The sequence below is a fragment of the Amblyraja radiata genome, chromosome 3, assembly GCF_010909765.2.
Source record: "Amblyraja radiata isolate CabotCenter1 chromosome 3, sAmbRad1.1.pri, whole genome shotgun sequence".
NCBI lineage: Eukaryota > Metazoa > Chordata > Chondrichthyes > Rajiformes > Rajidae > Amblyraja > Amblyraja radiata.
Window position 1 is genome coordinate 131,155,798 of NC_045958.1, and position 17,335 is coordinate 131,173,132.

Here is a 17,335-nt window from a genome sequence, read left to right on the forward strand (position 1 = left end):
CCCGGGGGGGAGAGGAGAGGGAGGGGGGGAGAGGAGAGGGAGGGGGGGAGAGGAGAGGGAGGGGGGGGGAGGAGAGGGGGGGGGAGAGGAGAGGGGGGGGGGGGAGGAGAGGGAGGGGGGGGGAGGGAGAGGGAGGGGGGGGGAGAGGAGAGGGAGGGGGGGGGAGAGGAGAGGGAGGGGGGGGAGAGGAGAGGGAGGGGGGGGGGAGAGGAGAGGGAGGGGGGGGGGGAGAGGAGAGGGAAGGGGGGGAGAGAGAGTGCCTTTTTACTTCAACCCAAACCCAAACAACCATTTGCAGGCAGTGCTTTTTTTACCTCAAACCATATTTTCAAACCAAATTAAAGGTACTCACAGTGCTGTAGACATTTGTCAGTGTCATTCAGAGCTCTGATTGAGGCACACCACTTGCAGAGACTGATTGAGGCACATCACTTGCAGAGACTGATTGAGGCACACCACTTCCTGGTTTTATAGTCCCACTTCCTGGTTTTATAGGCAGCAGAGAGAATGGGGAATGTTGTAAAAACATTAATATCTCTGTCAATTTTCATCGACGGGAAAAATCCTCGGCACACATGCGGCGGAAGGGGGCTCTGAGTGAGATGGCCAAAAATGACGGCCGTAGGTGGTGGCGTACTCTCGGAAATCGCAGCACGGAAAGCCAAAACCGGTCAAGAACAGACTTTTAGTAATATAGATAAGAGGCATAGATAAAGTAGAGTCAGAATATTTTCCCCACGATAATGCTTAATATTAAAAGCATAGCTTTAAGGTGAGAGGAAGTGAGTTTAAAGGAGAAGTGAGGGCAGGTTATTTACCCTTAATGGTGGGTGCCTGAAATATGCTGCCAGGGCTTGTGGTAGAAGCAGATATGATAGTGGTGTTTCGGAGGCTTTTCAAAACGTACATGATATGGGGAATAGAGGGATATGATTCATGCGCAGGCAGAGATTAGTTTAACAGCATAGACATTGTTAGCTGAAAGGCCTGTTCCTGTGTGTACTGTTCTATGTATATACATAGAAACATAGAAAATAGGTGCAGGAGTAGGCCATTCGGCCCTTCGAGCCTGCACCGCCATTCAATATGATCATCGCTGATCATCCAACTCAGTATCCTGTACTTGCCTTCTCTCCATACCCCCTGATCCCTTTAGCCACAAGGGCCACATCTAACTCCCTCTTAAATATAGCCAATGAACTGGCCTCAACTACCTTCTGTGGCAGAGAATTCCAGAGATTCACCACTCTCTGTGTGAAAAATGTTTTCCTCATCTCGGTCCTAAAAGATTTCCCCCTTATCCTTAAACTGTGACCCCCTTGTTCTGGACTTCCCCAACATCGGGAACAATCTTCCTGCATCTAGCCTGTCCAACCCCTTAAGAATTTTGTACGTTTCTATAAGATCCCCCCTCAATCTTCTAAATTCTAGCGAGTACAAGCCGTACACATAATGAAAAGCAAACTTGTTCGTAAAGAATTCCAAATGATCAATTTAATGGACAAATTTATTTAATTGAATGAATATTATAGGAATGCTCAGCAATGTTCTTGTTTAATTGTTTCATTTTATGTAGCTTATGCTATAGACTTCCCCAGATTTTAATGATGAATATACAAAATGCTTATTATAAATTAAGTAGCAAACAGGTAAAGTAATAAAAGGAATGGGGCGCTTTAGTAAATTTTGCAGAATGTTCGTGTTGGACATGGTCTTATCCTGCTTACTGAGAAATCTATTAGCTCTAGATAAAAACCATGCCTCTGCAGTTTCCTTTTTTCATGTCTTTATGCTAGGTTTCTTTTATTTTAATATTATTTTAGTTTAGTTTAGAGATAGAGCGCGGAAACAGACCCTTTGGCCCAACGAGTCTGCGCCGACCAGAGATCCCCGCATTTTAACACCATCCTACACCCATTAGGAACAATTTACATCGAAGATGTCCTCATTTTTTTGGGAACGGGGGTTTCCCTCTTCCATTATAGATGAGGCACTCACTAATATCTCCTCGATACCCCGCAGCTTTGCTCTCGCACCCCCTCCCCCCATCTCCTCGCCCTCCACCCCATCAGCCGTCCCATACAGCACATAATCCTCCAACATTTTTGCCACCTGCAACGGAATCCAACTACTAGCCACATCTTCCCATCTCCACCCTTTCTGCTTTCTGCAGAGACCGTTCTCTCCGAAACTCGCTGGTCAGCTCATCCCTTCCCATCCAAACCAACCTGTCCCCAGGTACTTTCCCCTGCAACCGCAGGAGATGCAACACCTGTCCCTTTACCTTCCCCCCTCGACTCCGTCCACGGAACCAGACAGTCTTTTAAGGTGAGGCAGAGGTTCACTTGTATCTCCTCCAACCTCATCTCCTGTATCCGCTGTTCCAGGTGTCGACTCCTGTATATCGGTGAGACCAAGTGCACTCAGTCCGCCTAAACCTACCTGATCTCCTGGTTGCTCAGCACTTTAACTCCTCCTCCCATTCCCAATCTCACCTTTTGGTCCTGGGCCTCCTCCATTGTCAGAGTGAGGCCCAGCACAAATTGGAGGAACAGCACCTCATATTTCGCTTGGGTAGCTTACGCCCCAGTGGTATGAACATTGACTTCTCTAATGTTCAAGTAACCTTTGCTTTCCTTCTCTCTGCATCCCCTCCCCCTTCCCAGTTCTTGGCTTTTTCCCCAATTACTTTGAAATTTAGAGATAAAAAGCACGTCCTGTAATGCTGAGAAAAGGAAGATCTGACATTGGGTGGAATGTAGAGGAGATTAAGTGCAAAAAGGAATATGAATGACTACAATGTGAATTTTGAAGATACGATTGTGGCAGCGGTAAAGTTGCTGCCTTACAGCTCCAGAGACCTGGGTTTGAACCTGACTACGAGTGTTGTACCTTCTCCCTGACCGTGTGTGTTTTCAATGTGTTCCCGTTTCCTCCCACATGTAGGTTTATAGGTTAAATGGCTTCTGGAAATTATTCCTAGTGTGGTGATAGAACTAGTGTGCTGGTAATCCTTGGTCGGCGTGGACTCGGGTGGGCAGAAGGGCCTGTTATCACACAATATCTCTTAACTAACCTAAAGACATGAAAATTGGTGTGTTAGAGGATAACAATCAAGATAGATCAGTTGGAAAGTTGTTTGGAAGGAGTTTAATCCTGACGGGCGAGGTGATTAGTTTCTTGACGTCAAGTAGGAGTAGGATATTTATAGAAAATGTTCGGGCAATAATGGATGTTAATGAACAAAGACCCAAGGGTCCAAGTCCACAGTTCCCTTACAAGGGCCACACAAATGCATAGGGTGGTGAAGAAGGCTTGTGGTGTACACTCCTTCATAGATCAGGGCATTGAATATAAGAGTTGGGATGTTACATTGCAACTTTACAAATCACTATTAAGGTCGCATTTGAAGTATTGTGTGTATTTGGTATTGATATTGGTTTATTATTGTCAAGTGTATCTTTGTAAAACCTTGTGTGTAATCCAGTCAAATCATACTATACAGTGTTTGAGACAAAGACCCATCTTTTATTTATTTGCCTCTGTTCTTCTCAATTAGAGATGATAGAAAAAATCACAGGTGGTTAAAGTGCACAGTGTCAGATTTTATTAAAGGGTATTTTTACATATTTTAGTTTCACCATGTAGAAATTACAGCTGTGTTTATACATAGTACCCCCCCATTTCAGGGCACCATAATGCTTGGGACACATGGCTTCACAGGTGGTTGTAATTGCTCAGGTGTGTTTAAATACCACCTTAATGCAGGTATAAGAGAGCTCTCAGCACCTAGTTTCTTCCAGTCTTTCCATCACCTTTGGAAACTTTTATTGCTGTTTATCAACATGAGGACCAAAGTTGTGCCAATGAAAGTCAAATAAGCCATTCAAGTCAAAGAACCAAGAATAACACTGTTAGAGACATCAGCCAAACCTTAAGCTTACCAAAATCAACTGTTTGGAACATTATTAAGAAGAAAGAGAGCACTGTTGAGCTTACTAATCGCAAAGGGACTGGCAGGCCAAGGAAAGCCTCCACAGCTGATGATAGAAAAAATCTCTCTATAATAAAGAAAAATCCCCAAACCCCTGTCTGACAGATCAGAAACACTCTTTGGGTGTGGATTTGTCAATTACCACTGTCCGCAGAAGACTTCATGAACAGAAATACAGAAATGCAAGATGCAAGCCACTGGTTAGCCGCAAAAATAGGATGGCCAGGTTACAGTTTGCCAAGAAGTACTTAAAAGAGCAACCAACAACAGTTCTTGAAAAAGGTCTTGTGGACAGATGAGACGAAGATTAACTTATTTCAGAATGATGGCAAGAGCAAAGTATGGAGGAGAGAAGGAACTGCCCAAGATCCAAAGCATACCACCTCATCTGTGAAACACGGTGGTGGGGTGTTATGGCCTGGGCATGTATGGCTGCTGAAGGAACTGGCTTACTTATGATACAACTGATGGTAGTAGCATGATGAATTCTGAAGTGTATAGACACATCCTATATGATCAAGTTCAAACAAATGCCTCAAAAGTCATTGGCCGGCGGTTCATTCTACAGCAAGACAATGATCCCAAACATACTGCTGAAGTAACAAAGGAGTTTTTCAAAGCTAAAAAATGGTCAATTCTGGAGTGGCCTAGTCAATCTCCCGATCTGAAACCAATTGAGCATGCCTTTTATATGCCGAAGAGAAAACTGAAGGGGACTAGTTCCCAAAACAAGCATAAGCTAAAGATGGCTGCAATACAGGCCTGGCAGAGCATCACCAGAGAAGACACCCAGCAACTGGTGATGTCCATGATTCACAGACTTCAAGCTGTCATTGCATGCAAAGGATATGCAACGAGCTCAGTGTGTATTTAGATTGCCTATTGCATGCTAGACAATTATAGTGTTTGTTAATAGTAGCTCTGCCCAGTACGTGCATTATAATATCAAGAGATTGTTAAGAGCTTGGACACGCTAGGCAGGAAACATGTTCCTGATGTTGGGGGAGTCCAGAACCAGGGGCCACTGTTTAAGAAAAGGCGTAAGCCATTTAGAACGGAGACGAGGAAACACTTTTTCTCACAAAAAGTGGTGAGTCTGTGGAATTTTCTGTCTCAGAGGGTGGTGGAGGCAGGTTCTCTGGATGCTTTCAAGAGAGCTAGATGGGGCTCTTAAAAATAGCAGAATCAGGGGATATGGGGAGAAGGCAGGAACGGGGTACAGATTGGGGACGATCAGCCATGATCACATTGAATGGCGGTGCTGGCTCGAAGGGCCAAATGGCCTAGTCCTGCACCTATTGTCGAAGAGCTCACCTACGCCAGCCAGAAGATGTAGCAGCTCGGAGCTGTAATGTACTGCAGATCCTATGCTGTAAGTGATTTAATAAACATGTGTTGTATCTTAATGTGTGTTTGGGTCACATCATTACACGGTGTCAGAAGTGGGATACGATGTGGCTCTCAGACCACGGGTGTGACTTTAGGATCAACAGTAATGCGATATTTGACGGGCATTTGCCAAGTTCATCATTAAACAGGTCTTTGCATTGATAGAGTAGTTGCTGAGTGGGCTCATCAGTGAGGCAGTTTGTGGACAGCGCGTCTAAAGAACACCAGGCCTAGATCGTGGCATGCATTGATACCGAGCAAAGTCTCTAAATTTGCTTTAACGATGTAAAACTGCAGGGGTGAAGGTCTGTTCATCAAAAGTGCACTTTAAATCTGCTTCTCCGAGTAGGTGCAGAACCTCTCCCCCGTAAGCCCGAAGCGTTGCGGAGTCCTTATCTATACGTTCAGCATTGCAAATTTTCTTAAACTACTTTAATGAGATATCGTTGACTTTTGCGCCAGTGTCCACCTTGGTGAGAGAGGCCTGTTATTCACGAACATAGTGATTTCAGGGTCAAGTTAGGCGAAGGGAGGAGGGATGGGATGGCAGAAATGTTATCTACACTGCCTGGGAGCGAAGCGGGGGACGACAAGTCAGGCTCTTGGGAGTCAGTATCGGTGAACTCCTGTTGAAGCAGGTGCAGGCTTGTCTTTGAAGCATTAGGAGTCACACGGGAACGACACCATCGAGCAAATTGGTTAATTTCTTACAGAAATTGCTAGCTTTTACATAGGCAACACAGAACTGAAGACCCTTAGCATTAAAATAGTTACAATTCTGCCAGAGAGCAGCAGACCCAGTAGGGGGTTTGCGAGAGGAGAAGTCTGTAAGATTAATGCTATGTTGCTGGCGGGGGCTGAAAGGCACTGGATCAGTGTGGGGAGACGTTATCTCGGAAATACGGCAGGCATGTTCAGCTTGGTCAAGGGTTAATTCAGTGTTTCGAAGAAGCTCAGTTCTCAGCTTGCAATGAAGCATTCCACGTACCAGTTTATCGCGTTCGAGCTCATCATGTAAATCACGAAATCGACAGCGTGCAACCATGCGCTTCAGTCGCTAATACATTGTTCAATAAGCCAATCGACCTGTTGTAAATGAGCATAGAACTTGGTTCTTTCAATAATATGGTTTAGAAACATAGAAACGTAGAAAATAGGTGCAGGAGTAGGCCATTAGGCCCTTCGAGCCTGCACCGCCATTCAATATGATCATGGCTGATCATCCAACTCAGTATCCTGTACCTGCCTTCTCTCCATACCCCCTGATCCCTTTAGCCACAAGGGCCACATCTAACTCCCTGTTAAATATAGCCAATTAACTGGCCTCAACTACTTTCTGCGGCAGAGAATTCCAGAGATTCGCCACTCTCTATGTGAAAAAAGCTTTCCTCATCTCGGTCCTAAAAGATTTCCCCCTTATTCTTAAACTGACCCCTTGTTCTGGACTTCCCCAACATCGGGAACAATCTTCCTGCATCTAGCCTGTCCAACCCCTTAAGAATTTTGTAAGTTTCTATAAGATCCCCCCTCAATCATCTAAATTCTAGCGAGTACAAGCCAAGTCTATCCAGTCTTTCTTCATATGAAAGTCCTGACATCCCAGGAATCAGTCTGGTGAACCTTCTCTGTACTCCCTCTATGGCAAGAATGTCCTTCCTCAGATTAGGAAACCAAAACTGTACGCAATACTCCAGGTGTGGTCTCACCAAGACCCTATACAACTGCAGTAGAACCTCCCTGCTACTATACTCAAATCCTTTTGCTATGAATGCTAACATACCATTCGCTTTCTTCATTGCCTGCTGCACCTGCATGCCTACTTTCAATGACTGGTGTACCATGACACCCAGGTCTCGTTGCATCTCCCCTTTTCCTAATCGGCCACCATTCAGGTAATAGTCTACTTTCCTGTTTTTGCAACCAAGGCATATCACACAGTTCTCTGAACTTTCTTAGCAAAACCCCAGGGTCGTCAATTGTTTCTGACGTTTAACTGGATCTACTCAATCTACGGAATATTGCACGGGATCCCATACTAGGTTTTCCAGCCCAACGACTGATGTCTCGCCAAATCCGTGCTCCCCTGCTTGTCTCCCAGCAGCTGTTGCAGCCACAAGTTTCTTCCCCGCCTGCGGTTCAGAAACAACTACCAATTAAACGTGACACGCAGAAGCGGTTCTTCGACAAGTCCAGCAAGCTACTTACGTGGCTCATCTGCAAACCGACAAGGGCCATGCACAACTGGGACACATCCACGGCCCTGTCAAAGAGCCACGATCATACCTGGTCGAAGTGGACGGAGTCATCTACAGACGCAACGTCAATGCATCCTTCCGGTGAAGGAACCACGTCCGACTCCATATCCTGATGCTCACTCCTACAGTCGGTCCAGCTCCACCACCACCCCGCGTCGTTTGCCCCCTGGCTCACCTATCTCGTCACCCACCATGCCTGTCGGGTCGCCTGTTTCCCCACTCCCCTCCCCGGTCGTTTCTCCCGCGAAAGGAGGTGAGGCGGTCTCGTACCGCACGAGGGCCGGACGGGTTTGTAGGCCACAAAAGATATGGCGATTTTATGTAACTTTGCTAGTATATTCTTAACATTCCGCTTATATTGTATAACAGCCAATGTTTCTTTATTTCTACATGAAGAGGTGTAGATTGGCAATTGCATGCTAGCCAATTATAGTGTTTGTTAGTAGTAGCTCCGCCTAGTAAGTGCTTTATAATATCAAGAGCCCGCCTACGCCAGCCAGTAGATGTAGCAGCTCGGAGCTGTAACATACTGCAGATCCTATGCTGTAAGTGGTTTAATAAACATGTGTTGTATCTTAATTAGGTGTGGGCCGAGCATCAAAAATGTGTCTAGAAATAGGATTTCGTGACCGAAGTCACCAAACTACATGAAATTTTCACATATTGTGTAATTTAAAAAAATATAAATCACCCCTGAAACTCGATATGAAGAAGACTTGCACATTTTTTTATTAAATTAGAGAAAATACGGAAAAATGTCTGGAATTTTTTAGTCTAATCAAAGCACGTTTAACATTGAGTTGTCTGCCAGTTGGCCAATCACGCGCTTTGTTTCAGGCTAGCACACAAAATGGCTAAGGGGGCTTCACAGGTGCCTGTTTTACTGGAGATTCCGATGTGTTGTTCTGTGGAATAAATGTCGTGGAAACTTGCAGCAGGTTAATTGTATTTAGTGGGAAAAGCATTAAAAAGGCTGAAGAAAGTGCTGCAAAGTGGATTAAAGTGCAAGAAAGCCTTCAAAGTCCCTGCTGATGTGCTGGAACACAAAGAAGCCCCCCATGAATCAACTAACTGAAAGGTAGGACTAAAGTCTGAATTTATGAAAATCTATCTGTATGGACTTTAATTAATTTAATTGCACCATTTTATAATGTGAATAAATTCATTCATTCATTCATTCATTCATTCCTTATTCATTCATTCATTCATGAAATTGAGGGCCTAAACTATAACACAGTCAATTAAACATTGTCACTAATGCCAGCTTGTTGTAGAGTAATAAGTCTTTAACAAATAATCTCGGAGCTGCCTGCGAAAACTTACCGGGAAAAAGTGCTCTGATCGCGGGGCCTAGGTACTCGCGGTAAAGTGAAGCCACGGTCTCAATTAATAAGCGGCCGATTCGCGATCGCGGAGGCACGGATCATCTCCGCGGGCGGGGGGGTGGGGGGGGGGGGGAGGCTGTACATAGTGCCGTCTGTAGCGGTCGTTTTCAGACCCCGATAACGGGAGTAAAACGGAGAGATATCGATCGCTATTTACCGTGAGTACCTAGGCCCGCGGTCGGAGCACTTTTTCCCGGTAAGTTTTCGCAGGCAGCTCCGAGATTATTTGTTAAAGACTTATTACTCTACAACAAGCTGGCATTAGTGACAATGTTTAATTGACTGTGTTATAGTTTAGGCCCTCAATTTCATGAATGAATGAATGAATGAATGAATGAATGAATGAATAAGTGAGTGAGTGAATGAATAAGGAATGAATGAATGAATGAATTTATTCACATTATAAAATGGTGTAATTAAATTAATTAAAGTCCATACAGATAGATTTTCATAAATTCAGACTTTAATCTTACCTTTCAGTTAGTTGATTCATGGGGGCCTTCTTTGTGTTCCAGCACATCAGCAGGGACTTTGAAGGCTTTCTTGCACTTTAATCCACTTCGCAGCACTTTCTTCAGCCTTTTTAATGCTTTTCCCACTAAATACAATTACCTGCTGCAAGTTACCACGACATTTATTCCACAGAACAACACATCGGAATTTCCAGTAAAACGGGCATCTGTGAAGCCCCTTCAGCCATTTTGTGTGCTAGCCTGAAACAAAGCGCGTGATTGGCCAACTGGCAGACAACTCAATGTTAAACGTGCTTTGATTGGACTAAAAAAATCCCGACATTTTTCCCGTTTTTCTCTAATTTAATAAAAATGTGCAAGTCTTCTTCATATCGAGTTTCAGGGGTGATTTATATAAATATTGTTACACAATATGTGAAAATTTCATGTAGTTTGGTGACTTGGGTCACGAAACTGCAGAATAAAGCTCCTCGGCCCACAGCCTAAATGTGTGTTCGGGTCACATCATATACATATCCTCACAACATACCCATATATATATATATATATACACACATACTCAAAAAACAAACAAAACCGTGCAACAATAATAATAATAATAATAATAATAATAGTCGATTGTAGTTCAGAGCCTATATGAGGTTGTAGTGTTTAATAGCCTGATGGCTATAGGGAAGAAGATGTTCCTGAACCTGGACGTTACAGTTTTCAGGCTCTGGAACTTTCTTCCCGATGGCAGTGGTGAAATGAGTGCGAGGCCAGGATGGCGTGGGTCTCTGATGACGTTGGCTGCCTTTTTGAGGCAGCGATTCCGATAAATATCTTCGATGGTGGGGAGGTCAGAGCTGGTGATGGACTGGGCAGAGGTCACTATTTTTTGCAGTCTTTTCCACTCCCGGACATTCAAGTTTCTGAACCAGGCCATAATGCAACCAGTCAGCATGCTCTCTACCTGTAGAAGTTCAAGAGAATCCTCTTTGACATACCGAACCTACGTAATCTTCGCAGAAAGTAGAGGCGCTGATGTGCTTTCCTTATAATTGCATCGGTGTGCTGGGTCCAGGAAAGATCTTCGGAAATATGCACACTCAGGAATTTGAAGTTTTTGACTCTCTCCACCATCGTCCCATTGATATAAACAGGATTGTGAGTCCTCATCCTTCTTCTTCCAAAGTCTACAATCAGTTCCTTGGTTTTACTGATATTGAGACCCAGGTTGTTGTGCTGTCACCATTTGGTCAATCGGTCGATCTCACTTCTATATTCTGACTCATTGCCATCTGTAATTCGTCCCACAACGGCAAACTTGACGATGGAGTTCGCACTATGTCCGGCTACGCAGTCATGAGTATAGAGTGAGTAGAGCAGGGGGCTGAGCACGCAGCCTTGAGGTGCTCTGGTACTGATTGTTAATGAGGGTGAAGTATTTCTGCTAATTCGAACAGACTGTGATCTGTGGATGAGGAAGTTGATGACCCAATTGCTGAGGCATGCGCAGAGACCCAGTTCCGTGAGCTTAGTAAACAGGAGGGGATGATGGTATTGAACACCGAGCTGTAGTCAATAAACAACAGCCTGACGTAGGTGTTTTTATTGCCCAAGTGATCCAGTGCGGAGTGGAGAGCCATTGAGATCACATCCTCCGTTGACCTGTTGTGACGGTAGGCAAACTGTAGTGGGTTGAGGTTCTTGTCGAGGTAGGAGTTGATATGCTCCATAACCAACTTCTCAAAGCACTTCACCACGGACGTTAGTGCCACTGGTCCATAGTCGTCGAGGCACGTCACCTAACTCTTCTTGGGCACCGGCATTATTGATGCCCCCTTAAAGCAGGTGGGAACCTCAGGCCTCAATAGTGAGAGGTTGAAAATGTCCGCAAAAACTCCAGCCAGTTGGTCTGAACATGTTTTGAGAACTCGACCGGGTATACCATCAGGTCCAGGCACTTTCCGAGGGTTCACCCCACTGAAGGATCTTCTGACGCCGGCCTCTGTGACTGTAACCGGAATGCCATCACAGCGAATGGGGGCTCGGGAAAGCACATCAGTGTTCTCCCTATCAAAGCGTGCGTAGAACGCATTGAGCTCTTCAGGGAGTGATGCGTCGCTGTCATTTGAGCTGCCTCCTGATTTCACCTTGTCGGAGGTGATAACATTCAAACCCTGTCACAGTTGCCGAACATCCACCAGCTTTAAGCGGCAGTCCCTTTTGGCCATTTTGATGGCCTTGTCAAGGTCATGTCTGGACTTCTTGACCTCTGCGTCACCAGACCTGAATGAGCAGGACCTGGTCTTCAGAAGAATGCGGTTCTCCTGGTTCATCCAAGGCTTCTGGGTAGGAAACACCCGGAAGGTTTTTGTAGGAACAGTCCTCCACACATTTCCTTATGAAGTCTGTAACGAACGTGGCAAATTCATTCAGGTCCGTCGCCGTGTCCTTGAACATTTCCTAGTCTACTGACTCCAAGCAGTCCTGTAATTGTTCCTCTGCCTCCCCACACCAGCTCTGTGCAGTCCTCACCTCTGGGGGTGCACTCTTCAGTTGCTGCCGGTATGCAGAAATAAGCAGCACCACTGGATAGTCGGATTTTCCGAAGTGAGGGCGAGGTATAGAGCGATAGGCGTCTTTGATGGTCGTGCAGGGTGTTTGATCCTCTGGTGCTGCAGGAGACATGTTGGTGGAAGTTAGGGAGCGATTTCTTCAGGTTAGCTTTGTTGAAGTCCCCGGCTATGGTGGTAAACGCCTCGAGGTACGCTGTCTGATGCTTTTGACCACAGCGTGCAGCTCCTCCAATGCTAGTGGACATCTGCCTAGGGTGGGATGTAGATGATGGAGGTGAATTCCCTCGGGAGGTAGAAGGGGCGGCACTTCACCGCCAGATGTTCCAGGTGGGGAGAGCAGGAGTTAGACTGAACTGCCATGTTTGAGCACCGCGAAGAGTTGACCATATTCCCTGACGCCACTATCTTTAAGAGCTCTATCAAGCTCTCTCTTGCAAGTCCGGAGAACCGGCCTCCGCTGTCCTCTGAGGCAGAGAATTCCACAGACTCACAACCCTCTGTGTGAATAAGTGTTTCCTCATCTCTGTTCTAAATGCCTTACTGCTTATTCTTAACCTGGTTCTGGACTCCCCCAACACCTTATGAAGTCTGTAACGAACGTGGCAAATTCATTCAGGTCCGTCGCCGTGTCCTTGAACATTTCCTAGTCTACTGACTCCAAGCAGTCCTGTAATTGTTCCTCTGCCTCCCCACACCAGCTCTGTGCAGTCCTCACCTCTGGGGGTGCACTCTTCAGTTGCTGCCGGTCTCCAACGCACCCCCTCCTCGTGGAACCCCCCTCAGAAAGTCCCGGCTCTGGAACTCTTCATTCAGAACTGCCGCCGCGACGTCAACCGCCTCAACTTCTCCACTCCCCTTTCTCACTCCAATCTTTCCCCCTCTGAACGCACTGCCATCGAATCACTCCGCACAAACCCAGACTGGGTCATCAAACCAGCCGACAAGGGAGGTGCCGTGGTAGTCTGGCGCGTCGATCTCTACAAAGCTGAGGCCACGCGCCAACTCTCGGACACCTCCTCCTACTTACCCTTGGACCATGACCCCACTGACGAGCACCAGGCCACCATTTCTAGCACCATCACCGACTTCATCAATTCCCACGCCCTACCTGACCAAGCCTCCAAACTCATCGTTCCCCAGCCCCGCACGGCCCGTTTTTACCTTCTCCCCAAAATCCACAAACCCGGCTCTCCCGGCAGACCCATTGTCTCTGCGTGTTCGTGCCCCACCGAACTCATCTCCACATACCTTGACTCCATCCTATCCCCCTTGGTCAAATCCCTCCCCACCTATGTTCTAGACACCTCAGACACTCTCCGCCGCCTCCACGCATTCCACTCTCTGGGCCCTCACCCCCTCATCTTCACCATGGATGTCCGGTCACTCTACACCTCCATCCCCCACCAGGATGGCCTCAGAGCCCTCCGGTTCTTCCTCGACCAGAGGAGCAACCTATACCCAGCCACTGACACTCTCCTCCGCTTAGCGGAGTTGGTCCTCACCCTCAATAACTTTACATTTGACTCCTCCCATTTCCTCCAAACACAAGGCGTAGCTATGGGCACACGTATGGGCCCCAGCTACGCCTGCCTCTTTGTCGGGTACGTTGAACAATCCTTGTTCAATGCGTACCAGGGCCCCATCCCCGACCTCTACCTCCGCTACATTGACGACTGCTTTGGTGCCACCTCCTGCACCCACACACAACTGACTGACTTCATCCACTTCACCACCAACTTCCATCCGGCACTCCAATACACCTGGACGATTTCAGACACTTCCCTACCATTCCTTGACCTCACCATCTCCATCGCAGGGGACAGACTCCTGACCGACATACATTATAAACCCACTGACTCACATGGCTATCTGGACTACACGTCTTCCCACCCTGCCCCCTGCAAAGACTCCATCCCCTACTCCCAATTCCTCCGCCTACGCCGCATCTGTTCCCAGGATCAGACATTTCATACCAGGGCATCGGAAATGTCCTCGTTCTTCAGGGAACGGGGATTCCCCTCCGCCACCATAGATGAGGCTCACACCAGGGTCTCATCCATACCCCGTAACACTGCTCTCTCTCCCCATCCCCGCACACGCAACAAGGGCAGAGTCCCTCTGGTCCTCACCTTTCACCCCACCAGCCGGCAAATACAACACATAATCCTCCGCCATTTCCGCCACCTCCAACGTGACCCCACCACTCGCCACATCTTCCCATCTCCCCCCATGTCTGCCTTCCGCAAAGACCGCTCCCTCCGCAACTCCCTCGTCAATTCTTCACTTCCCTCCCGCACCACCCCCTCCCCGGGCACTTTCCGTTGCAACCGCAAGGAATGCAACACCTGTCCCTTCACCTCCCCCCTCGACTCCATTCAAGGTCCCAAGCAGTCGTTCCAGGTGCGACAAAGGTTCACCTGTATCTCCTCCAACCTCATCTACTGCATCCGCTGCTCTAGATGTCAGCTGATTTACATCGGTGAGACCAAGCGTAGGTTGGGCGACCGTTTCGCCGAACACCTCCGCTCAGTCCGCAATAACCTACTTGACCTCCCGGTGGCTCAGCACTTCAACTCCCCCTCCCATTCCCAATCCGACCTCTCTGTCCTGGGTCTCCTCCATTGCCAGAGTGAGCAACAGCGGAAATTGGAGGAACAGCACCTCATATTCCGTCTGGGGTCCTTGCGTCCCCTTGGCATCAACATTGAATTCTCCCAATTTGGCTAGCCCGTGCTGTCCCCTCCCCCCCTCCCCTTCCTTCACCCTCTAGCTGTCTCCTCCCATCCGCCCGCCCTCGGGCTCCTCCTCCTCCTCCCTTTGTCCTTCTTTCTTTCCCCACCCCCTATCAGTCTGAAGAAGGGTTTCGGCCCGAAACGTCGCCTATTTCCTTCGCTCCATAGATGCTGCTGCACCCGCTGAGTTCCTCCAGCAATTTTGTGTACCTTCGATATTCCAGCATCTGCAGTTCCCTTTTGAACACCAGGAACATGTTTCCTGCCTCTAGCGTGTCCAAACCCTTAATAATCCTATATGTTTCAATAAGATACCTTCTCATCCTTCTAAATTCCAGAGTATGCAAGCCCAGCCGCTCCATTCTCTCAGAGTATGGCAGTCCCTCCGTCCCGGGAATTAATCGTGTGAACCTACGCTGCACTCCCTCAATAGTAACATAGAAACATAGAAAATAGGTGCAGGAGTAGGCCATTCGGCCTTTCGAGCCTGCACCGCCATTCAAAAAGATAATGGCTGATCATCCAACTCCGTATCCTGTACCTGCCTTCTCTCCATACCCCCTGATCCCTTTAGCCACAAGGGCCACATCTAACTCCCTCTTAAATATAGCCAATGAACTGGCCTCAACCACCTTCTGTGGCAGAGAATTCCAGAGATTCACCACTCTGTGTGAAAAATGTTTTTCTCATCTCGGTTCTAAAAGATTTCCCCCTTATCCTTAAACTGTGACCCCTTGTTCTGGACTTCCCCAACATCGGGAACAATCTTCCTGCATCTAGCCTGTCCAACCGCTTAAGAATTTTGTAAGTTTCTATAAGATCCCCCCTCAATCTTCTAAATTCTAGCAAGTACAAGCCGAGTCTATCCAGTCTTTCTTCATTTGAAAGTCCCGACATCCCAGGAATCAGTCTGGTGTACCTTCTCTGTACTCCCTCTATGGCAAGAATGTCTTTCCTCAGATTTGGAGACCAAAACTGTACGCAATACTCCAGGTGTGGTCTCACCAAAACCCTGTACAACTGCAGTAGAACCTCCCTGCTCCTATACTCAAATCCTTTTGCTATGAATGCTAACATACCATTCGCTTTCTTCACTGCCTTCTGCACCTGCATGCCTACTTTCAATGACTGGTGTACCATGACACCCAGGTCTCGTTGCATCTCCCCTTTTCCTAATCGGCCACCATTCAGATAAAAGTCTACTTTCCTGTTTTTGCCACCAAAGTGGATAACCTCACAGTTATCCACATTATACTGCATCTGCCATGCATTTGCCCACTCACCCAGCCTATCCAAGTCACCTTGCAGCCTCCTAGCATCCTCCTCACAGTTAACACTGCCCCCCAGCTTCGTGTCATCCGTGTAAGAATGTCCTTCCTCAAGTTTGGAGACCAAAACTGCACACAATACTCCAGGTGTGGTCTCACTGAGGCCCTGTACAACTGCAGAAGGACCTCTTTGCTCCTATACTCAACTGCTTGTTATGAATGCCAACATGCCATTCGCTTTCTTCACTGCCTGCTGTACCTGCAATGCTTACTTTCATTGACTGATGAACAAGGACCCCGTTGTACTTCTGCTTTTCCCAACTTGACACCATTTATATAATAATCTACCTTCCTGTTTTTGTTACCAAAGTAGATAACCTCACATTTATCCACATTAAACTGTATCTGCCATGCATCTGCCCACTCACCCAACCTGTCCAAGTCACCCTGCATTCTCATAGCATCCTCCTCACAGTTCACACTGCCGCCCAACTTTGTGTCATCTGTAAATTTGTTAATGTTACTTTGAATCCCTTCATCCAAATCATTGATGTATATTGTAAATAGCTGCGGTCTCAGCACTGAGCCTTGCGCTACTCCACTAGTCACTGCATGCCATTCTGAAAGGGACCCGTTAATCCCTACTCTTTGTTTCCTGTTTGCCAACCAATTTTCTATCCATGTGAGCACTCTACCCCCAATACCACGTGCCCTAATTGTGCCCACTAATCTCCTATGTGGGACCTGATCAAATGCTTTCTGAAAGTCCAGAAACACTACATCCACTGGCTCTCACATTGTGCATTTTTCTAGTTACATCCCCAAAAATTTTCAGAAGATTAAGTCAAGCATGATTTCCCTTTCGTAAATCCATGCTGACTCGGACCGATATTGTTACTGCTATCCAAATGTGCTGCTATTTCATCTTTGATGATTGACTCCAACATCTTTCCCACCACCGATGTCAGGCTAACGGGTCTATAATTCCCTGTTTTCTCTCTCCCGCCTTTCTTAAAAAGTGGGATAACATTAGCTACCCTCCAATCCACAGGAACTGTTCCTGAATCTATAGAACATTGGAAAATGATCACCAATGCATCCACGATATCTTGAGCCACTTCCTTAAGTACCCTGGGATGCAGACCATCAGACCCTGGGGTATTATCAGCCTTCAGTCCCATCAATCAAAGAGGATTCTCTTGAACTTCTATAGGTGCACAGTAGAGAGCATACTGACTGGTTGCATCGTGGCCTGGTTCAGCAACTTGAACATCCAGG

At 46.9% G+C, this 17,335-nt stretch overlaps 1 protein-coding gene across 6 annotated transcripts in view; it reads left to right on the plus strand.

The window, feature by feature from the left end:
• The window catches only part of nipbl (NIPBL cohesin loading factor), a 278,213-nt gene that overhangs the window by 121,200 nt on the left and 139,678 nt on the right, over positions 1 to 17,335 (plus strand). The gene's annotated exons all lie outside the window — the stretch shown is intronic.